Raw genomic sequence first — 7,852 nt, 5'->3', positions numbered from 1 at the left:
TGAGTGGATCTTTGGAATCCCAAGTTCATGAAACTTGCTGAGCCACCAAATCTGAGTCGCCAAAACACCTCACCCGGCTTAGATTCATCTCTTTAGCCATCCGAAGAACGTGGAGCAAGGCTGCATACTCAGCTGCATTATTAGTACAAGGGAACATCAACCTTAAGACATAACAAAATTTATCACCTCGTGGGGAAGTCAAAATAACTCCAGCCCCCGAGCCTTCCAACTGGCTGGATCCATCAAAGTGAATAGTCCAATGTGTGCTATCCGGCTTTTCCTCAGGCATCCGCAACTCTGTCCAGTCATTGATGGAATCCACAAGTGCTTGAGACTTGATAGCTGTCCGAGGCATATACTTCAAACCATGGGGTCCAAGCTCAATGGCCCACTTGGCTACCCGACCTGTGGCTTCTCTGTTTTGAATAATATCTTCTAAGGGAGCAAAACTGACCACAGTGATGGGATGACCGAAGAAATACTGCTTCAGTTTACGACTAGCCATGAACACCCCATAAACCAGCTTCTGCCAATGTGGGTACCTCTGCTTAGATTCAATGAGTACATCACTGACATAGTAAACCGGCCGCTGAACCAAATATTCCTTGCCCGATTCCTTCCTTTCCACAACAATTGCCACACTGACGGCTCTGCTATTAGCAGCCACATATAACAGTAAGGGCTCCTTATCAATTGGAGCTGCAAGGATTGGCGGCTCAGCCAACTGCTTTTTCAACGCCTCAAACGCCTGATCGGTAGCATCACTCCAGACAAAGTGATCCGTCTTCTTCATCATCTGATACAGAGGAATAGCCTTTTCGCCCAAACGGCTTACAAACTGGCTTAAGGCCGCAATACGACCCGCTAGACGCTGGACGTCATTGATGCATGCTGGTTTAGCCAAAGAAGTAATAGCCTTGATTTTCTCCGGGTTAGCTTCAATGCCTCTTTCAGAGACCAAAAAACCCAGAGCTTGCCTACTGGCACACCAAAGACACACTTGGCCGGTTTAAGCATCATTTTATAGACCCAGAGATTGTCAAACGTTTCTTTCAAATCATCTATCAAGGTCTCCTTCTTCCTGGATTTCACAACAATATCATCCACATAAGCATGAACATTGCGTCTAATCTGGTCATGGAGGCAATTCTGAACGCACCGCTGATAAGTCGCCTGGGCACTCTTAAGCCCAAAAGGCATAGACACATAGCAGAAGGCTCCAAAGGGAGTGGTGAAAGATGTCTTCTCCTGGTCCTTAATTGCCATCTTGATGTGATTATAACCAGAATAAGCATCCAAAAAACTCAAACGCTCACAACCCGCCGTAGCATCAATGATCCGATCAATACGAGGGAGAGCAAAAGGATCAGCCGGACAGGCTTTATTGAGATCTGTGTAATCCACGCACATGCGCCAGGTGCCAATTTTCTTAAGTACCAGTACCGGGTTAGCCAACCATTTAGGATGAAAATTTTCAATGATGAACCCAACCGCCAAGAGTCGGGCCACTTCTTCACCAATGGCCTTACACCTCTCTTCATTAAAACGGCGAAGGAATTGCTTGACCGTTGTAAAATTTGGATCAACATTGAGAGTGTGCTCAGCAAGTTCCCTCGGTACACCTAGCATGTCCGAAGGCTTCCATGCAAAGATGTACCGGTTCTCACGGATGAGCTCGATGAGCGTGCTTTCCTATTTTGGATCCATATTAGCACTGATACTGAACTGCTTGGATGAGTCGCCCGGAACAAACTCAACCAGCTTAGTGTCATCTGCCGACTTAAACTTCAACAAAGGGTCATGCTCTGTAGTTGGCTTTTTCAAAGGTGTCATATCGGCCGGGTCAACATTGTCTTTGTATAACTTCAACTCCTCTGTTGCACAAACAGACTCAGCATAAGCAACATCGCCCTCTTCACACTCCAAAGCTATCTTCCTGTTGCTGTGTACTGTGATAGTGCCCTTACGACCCGACATCTTAATCTGCAGATAAGCATTACAAAGCCGTGCCATGAATTTAGCATAAGCCGGCCGTCCAAACAGGGCATGATAAGGGATCTTAATCTTGACTACATCGAAAGTCAATGTCTCAGCTCTGTAATCATGATCATCACCAAAGGCAACCTCCAAAGCTATCTTACCCACTGATACGTCTCCAACGTATCTATAATTTTTGATTGTTCCATGCTATTATATTATCCATCTAGAATGTTTTATATGCATTTATATGCTATTTTATATGATTTTTGGGACTAACCTATTAACCTAGAGCCCAGTGCCAGTTTTTGTTTTTTCCTTGGTTTTGATTTTTACAGAAAAGGAATACCAAATGGAGTCCAATGGACATGCCAATTTTTGACGATTTTTTATGGACCAAAAGAAGACCCCGGAGCAAAAGAGTTGGGCCAGGAGAGTCCCGGGCTGCCCACGAGGGTGGGGGCGCGCCCAGCCCCCCTGGGCATGGGCCCCTGCCTCGTGGGCAACCCGGAGACCCCCCTGACTTGTTCTCTACGCCAAAACATCCTATAAATACTAAAACCTCCAGAAAATAACCTAGATCAGGAGTTCCGCCGCCGCAAGCCTCTGTAGCCACCAAAAACCAATCGAGACCCTGTTCCGGCACCCTGCCGGAGGGGGGATCCCTCACCGCTGGCCATCTTCATCATCCCGGTGCTCTCCATGACGAGGAGGGAGTAGTTCACCCTCGGGGCTGATGGTATGTACCAGTAGCTATGTGTTTGATCTCTCTGTCTCTCTCTCTCGTGTTCTTGATTTGGCACGATCTTGATGTATCGCGAGCTTTGCTATTATAGTTGGATCTTATGATGTTTCTCCCCCTCTACTCTCTTGTAATGGATTGAGTTTTCCCTTTGAAGTTATCTTATCGGATTGAGTCTTTAAGGATTTGAGAACACTTGATGTATGTCTTGCATGTGCTTATCTGTGGTGACAATGGGATATTCACGTGATCTACTTGATGTATGTTTTGGTGATCAACTTGCGGGTTCAGTGACCTTGTGAACTTATGCATAGGGGTTGGCACACGTTTTCGTCTTGACTCTCCGGTAGAAACTTTGGGGCACTCTTTGAAGTACTTTGTGTTGGTTTGAATAGATGAATCTGAGATTGTGTGATGCATATCGTATAATCATACCCACGGATACTTGAGGTGACATTGGAGTATCTAGGTGACATTAGGGTTTTGGTTGATTTGTGTCTTAAGGTGTTATTCTAGTACGAACTCTATGATAGATCGAACGGAAATAATAACTTCGTGTTATTTTACTACGGACTCTTGAATAGATCGATCCGAAAGAATAACTTTGAGGTGGTTTCGTACCCTACCATAATCTCTTCGTTTGTTCTCCGCTATTAGTGACTTTGGAGTGACTCTTTGTTGCATGTTGAGGGATAGTTATATGATCCAATTATGTTATTATTGTTGAGAGAACTTGCACTAGTGAAAGTATGAACCTGAGGCCTTGTTTCCTAGCATTGCAATACCGTTTACGCTCACTTTTACCACTTGCTGCCTTGCTGTTTTTATATTTTCAGATTACAAATACCCATATATACCATCCATATTGCACTTGTATCACCATCTATTCGCCGAACTAGTGCACCTATACAATTTACCATTGTATTGGGTGTGTTGGGGACACAAGAGACTCTTTGTTATTTGGTTGCAGGGTTGCTTGAGAGAGACCATCTTCATCCTACGCCTCCCACGGATTGAGGTCATCCACTTGAGGGAAATTTGCTACTGTCCTACAAACCTCTGCACTTGGAGGCTCAACAACGTCCACAAGAAGAAGGTTGCGTAGTAGACATCAAGCTCTTTTCTGGCGCCGTTGCCGGGGAGGTTAGTCCTTGAAGGTATATCTTTAAATCTTGCAATCGAATCTTTTAGTTTCTTGTTTTATCACTAGTTTAGTCTATAAAAGAAAACTACAAAAAAATGGAATTGAGGGTGCCTCATATGCTTCATCGTTTTAATGTCTTCCGTGAAAATAAGGATTCCGATAATTGTGCTCAATTGCTAGAGGAAGAATGCATTAAAATGTTTGGCACTAAATCTTTGAATGATGAGCATGATTGCAATATTGTTAGTATGAATTCTTTGAACATCCATGATGCTAATGATATGCAAAGCCACAAGCTTGGGGATGCTATGTTTGATGAAGATGATATGTTTAGTCGCCCAAGTTTTGATGATCAAATTTATTATGATGAAAGCATGCTTCCTATTTATGATGATTATTGTGATGACACGTATGCTATAAAGAATAAAGATAACCATGAAACTTGTCATCAAGATTTTAATTTTCAATTGGATTATGCTTCACATGATAGTTATTTTGTTGAGTTTGCTCCCACTACTATTGATGAGAATAAATTTGCTTATGTGGAGAGTAGTAAAATTTCTATGCAAGTAGATGATGAAAAGAATGCTTTATGTGCTGGTTATATGGTTGAATTCATTCATGATGCTACTGAAAATTATTGTGAGAGAGGATCATATACTTCTACATATTGCAATAATATCAAGTTCCTCTCTATGTGTTGAAAATCTTGAAGATTTGCTTGTTTTACCTTCCTATGCTAGTTGATTATTGTTCCCATAAGTTTTTTGCTCACAAAATCCCTATTCATAGGAAGTGGGTTAGACTTAAATGTGCTTGCCATGTGTTTCATGATGCTCTCTTTATGTTTCAATTCTCATCTTTTATACGAGCATCATTGAAATCATCATGCCTAGCTAGAAAGGCATTAAAGAAAAGCGCTTGTTGGGAGACAACCCAATATTTACCCCTACTGTTTTTGTGTGTTCACATGATTAAGCTACTGTAGTAAACATGTTTTATAGCTTTTGTTTCAATAAAGTGCCAAGTAGAACCTTTGGAAAGACTTGGGTGGTAGTGGTAGTTAATTTGATCTTGCTGTAAAAACAGAAACTTTGCGCTCAGAATGTGATAAAATACTGATTCTTTTTGCAGAAGATCAATAAACAAATTACCTAGGAATTCCTGTTTTTCAGAATTTTTGGAGTTCCATAAGTATACGTTTGATACAGATTACTACAGACTGTTCTGTTTTAGACAGATTCTGTTTTCATTGTGTTGTTTGCTTATTTTGATGAATCTATTAGTAGTATCGGAGGGTATGAACCATAGAGAAGTTGGAATACAGTAGATATAACACCAATATGAATTTAGAATGAGTTCACAACAGTACCTAAGTGGTGGTCTTATTTTCTTATACTAACGGAGCTTACGAGTTTTCTGTTGAGTTTTGTGTTGTGAAGTTTTCAAGTTTTGGGTAAAGATTCGATGGACTATGGAATAAGGAGTGGCAAGAGCCTAAGCTTGGGGATGCCCAAGGCACCCCAAGGTAAAATTCAAGGACAACCAAAAGCTTAAGCTTGGGGATGCCTTGGCATCCCCTCTTTCGTCTTCGTTCATCGGTAACTTTACTTGGAGCTATATTTTTATTCACCACATGATATGTGTTTTGCTTGGAGCGTCAATTTATTTTGTTAGGATTTGCTTGCTGTTATTTAGAACAATGTTTTGCATCTTTTATTTCAATAAAAGTGGCATTGATAGCGTTTACTTTGCCTATTTTACAAGTATACATGTTGCTGTTTGAAAACAGAAAGTTTACCGCTGTTGCAAAAATTCCCTAGAAAGTCAGAATGTGATAAAATGTTGAAACCTTTTGCATAATAAGCTCTGATGAATTTACTACAGTGGGAATTTTCTTTCATAATTTTTGGAGCTAGGGAAGTATGGATCTTGCTGCATTCTTTACAGACTGTCCTGTTTATGCAGATTGCTGTTATGTTTGCATTGTTTGCATATGTTTGCTTGTTTAATGATTATATTTGAGGATAGGACTATTAAATATGCAGAGGCATTTAGTATGAAATGTTGAATAATAATTTTAGTGATTTTCTACAGTATAGTATGATAAGGTTTTTGCATTGGTTTATACTAACTTATCTCACGAGTCCTTGTTGAGTTTTGTGTGGTTGAAGCTTTTGAGATTTAGGGAGACCGTGATATGAGAGGAATCAAGGAGACACAAAAGCTCAATATTGGGGATGCCCAAGGCATCCCAAGATAGTATTTCAAGAAGTCTCAAGCGTCTAAGCTTGGGGATGCTCCGGTTGGCATCCTACCTTCTTCTTCAAGAACTATCGGTTAGTATCGGTTGATCCTAAGTTTTTGCTTCTTCACGTGATGTTTGCTATTCTTAGAATGTCATTTCATTTTGTTTTGCTTGCTGTTTGAATAAAATATCAAGATCTGAAATTATTAAATGGGAGAGTCTTCACATAGTTACATAATTATTCAACTACTCATTGATCTTCACTTATACCTTTCGGAGTAGTTTGTCATTTGCTCTAGTGCTTCACTTATATCCTTTTAGAGCACGGCGGTGGTTTTATTTTGAAGAAATAGATGAACTCTCATGCTTCACTTATATTATTTTGAGAGTCCTTTAGAACAGCATGGTAATTTGCTTTGGTTATGAATTTAGTCCTAATATGATGGGCATCCAAGATGGGTATCATAAAAACTATCATATAAAGTGCATTGAATACTATGAGAAGTTTGATTCCTTATGATTGTTTTGAGATATGAAGATGGTGATATTAGAGTCATGCTAGTTGAGTAGTTGTGAATTTGAGAGATACTTGTGTTAAAGTTTGTGATTCCCGTAGCATGCACGTATGGTGAACCGTTATGTGATGAAGTCGGAGCATGATTTATTTTTTGATTGTCTTCCTTATGAGTGGCGGTCGGGAACGAGCGATGGTCTTTTCCTACCAATCTATCCCCCTTGGAGCATGCGAGTAGTACAGCGTTTCGATAACTAATAGATTTTTGCAATAAGTATGTGAGTTCTTTATGACTAATGTTGAGTCCATGGATTATACGCACTCTCACCCTTCCACCATTGCTAGCCATTCTAATACCGCACACCTTTCGCCGGTATCATACACCCACCATATACCTTCCTCAAAACAGCCACCATACCTACTTATCATGGCATTTCCATAGCCATTCCGAGATATATTGCCATGCAACTTTCCACCGTTCCGTTTATTATGACACGCTTCATCATTGTCATATTGCTTTGCATGATCATGTAGTTGACATTGTATTTGTGGCAAAGCCACCGTTCATAATTCTTTCATACATGTCACTCTTGATTCATTGCACATCCCGGTACACCGCCGGAGGCATTCACATAGAGTCATATTTTGTTCTTAGTATTGAGTTGTAATTCTTGAGTTGTAAGTAAATAAAAGTGTGATGATCATCATTATTAGATCATTGTCCTAAGTGAGGAAAGGATGATGGAGACTATGATTCCCCCACAAGTCGGGATGAGACTCCGGACTAACAAAAAAAAGAGGTCATAAAAAAGAGAGAGAAAAGGCCCAAATAAAATAAAAAAATGAGAGAAAAAGAGAGAAGGGGCAATGCTACTATCCTTTTACCACACTTGTGCTTCAAAGTAGCACCATGATCTTCATGATAGAGAGTCTCCTATGTTGTCACTTTCATATACTAGTGGGAATCTTTCATTATAGAACTTGGCTTGTATATTCCAATGATGGGCTTCCTCAAAGTGCCCTAGGTCTTCGTGAGCAAGCAAGTTGGATGCACACCCACTTAGTTTCCTTTGTTGAGCTTTCATACACTTATAGCTCTAGTGCATCTGTTGCATGGCAATCCCTACTCACTCACATTGATATCTATTAATGGGCATCTCCATGGCCCGTTGATACGCCTAGTTGATGTGAGACTATCTTCTCCTTTTTGTCTTCTCCACAACCACC

This window comes from Aegilops tauschii, chromosome 3 (assembly GCF_002575655.3).
Source record: "Aegilops tauschii subsp. strangulata cultivar AL8/78 chromosome 3, Aet v6.0, whole genome shotgun sequence".
Lineage (NCBI taxonomy): Eukaryota > Viridiplantae > Streptophyta > Magnoliopsida > Poales > Poaceae > Aegilops > Aegilops tauschii.
The sequence above is the reverse complement of the archived record's forward strand: the minus strand, read 5'-3'. Positions refer to the sequence as shown.